General features: G+C 44.9%; 1 pseudogene; it reads right to left on the bottom strand.

Moving 5' to 3' along the window:
* Positions 1 to 719: 719 nt before the first annotated feature.
* On the bottom strand, positions 720 to 1,610 carry LOC116764097 (annotated as a pseudogene).
* Positions 1,611 to 1,838: the final 228 nt, after the last annotated feature.

The following is a 1,838-nucleotide window of genomic DNA, read 5'->3' as shown; positions in this document are numbered from 1 at the left end:
AACATATGTATATGTATAGCTGATTCACTTTGTTATAAAGCAGAAACTAACACACCATTGTAAAGCAATTATACCCCAATAAAGATGTTTAAAAAAAAAAAAAAAAAGAAGAGGGCAAAGTAATAATGAGCCAGAGATAAAGAAGACAACTACATAAAAAGATTAAAGACACCTTTTGGGAGAGAAAAAATAATAATAACTGGCCTCTTCATTTAGGAAAGCATTCAAACTGATTTGCCAACCTGATAGTCACTGAGTTTCAGATCTTGGAAGAATATTATTGGTCAGATAATCTAATTATGTAATGATTTTAGAAATCTCTACAGTATACCTGGCAGGACCCCAGCCAGCCCTGCTTTGAACTTGGGCACTTGAAACTCCCCTCATCTTGTTCAGCTCAGTTAGAAAATTCTTAATGAACTGGGTTTCAGGAACTAAGTGTGGTGTATGGGAGGCTGAAAGTGAAAATTCAGATTCTGAGATCAGTGTGAGTTAAGCACAGTAACCAGAGCAGGAAGCCCTGCATCTGCATTCCCCAGAAGCCCTGGTGGAGTGGGGGGGGGGGGGGGCGAGTGGTATGCAAGAGACAGGATGGGACTCTCTTGGGGAATTGGAGGTGGGGTAGCTTTGGTCTAAAGCCCTGAATATCTGGCCCAGTGGCCTGGGTTTCTGGTGTATGTCCAGCCTACATAGAGGAAACTGTCCCATTATTGTAGCCTTCATCTTTTACCCAGCAATCTCCCTCAGAAAGCATTTCTCAGGGCTGTCTGCACAGCCCAATTTCTTAGACTATAAACAGTGGGATTGAGAAGAGGAGTTACCACAGTGTAGGTGACAGCAATAAGGTGGTCCCGCTCAAGAGAGTAACTGGCTTTGGGTCTCAGGTACATGAAGGAGGCACAGCCATAGTGAACAATGACCACTGTGAAGTGTGAGGGGCAAGTAGAGAAGGGCTTCTTCCTCCCCTCATTGGAGGGGATCCTCAGGATTGCTGTCAGGATGTAGGTGTAGGAGATAGTGATGAGGAGAAGGAGACCAGGAGGATCCCTAACTCACTCAGGCCTGTATCTCCACAGGCCAGGCTCAGCACTGGCAGCGTGTCACAGAAAAAGTGCTGGATCTCATGGGAGCTGCAAATGGGAGGTGGAAAATGACCAGTATCATTCCCAGCCCAAAGAGATACCCACTCAAGAAGGAGGTGCCAACCCGGCTGGCATAGTGTAGTGAGGCACAGATGGCTACATATCTGTCAAAGCCCATGACAGCTAGAGGAAGCAGGTGGTACAGACCCATGAAGCAGAGAAGAACATTTAGACAGCACAGCCCACATAGAAAATGGCCTGCCCACCCCTGACCAGGCTGGAAAGCATCCTAGGGATAATGCCCAAGGTATACCAGGTCTCAGAGAAAGGTAAGAAGGAAAGGAAGAGGTACATGGGGATGTGCAGATGGCTGTCGAGCCTGATGATTATGATAATAAAGACATTGCTGGTCAGGGTGAAAAGATACAGGGAGAGGAACAATGCGAAGAGCAGGAGCTGCAGTTCCCCAAAGCTAGAGGAGCCCAGGAATACAAAGCCCCTACAGAAGTTTGCATTGGTCTGCTCCATTCTGAGTGACATCCCTGATAGATTTGATTCTTTCTGCCTTGCCAGAAGATGCATTGTTTCTTTAGAAGGCAAGATGAGGTGGATTCTCATTTCTTTGTACCTGTTGTAACTCAAAAAGAAAACTCTTTTTTAGACAGCTATAAACTTCAGAAATATACTTATTAGACACATGGGTGTATGGATCTATTCTCACATGTGTATATGTGCATACATGAATACAAATATACA

The sequence above is a fragment of the Phocoena sinus genome, chromosome 1, assembly GCF_008692025.1.
Source record: "Phocoena sinus isolate mPhoSin1 chromosome 1, mPhoSin1.pri, whole genome shotgun sequence".
In the NCBI taxonomy this organism is placed as follows: domain Eukaryota; kingdom Metazoa; phylum Chordata; class Mammalia; order Artiodactyla; family Phocoenidae; genus Phocoena; species Phocoena sinus.
The sequence above is the reverse complement of the archived record's forward strand: the minus strand, read 5'-3'. Positions and strand labels throughout refer to the sequence as shown.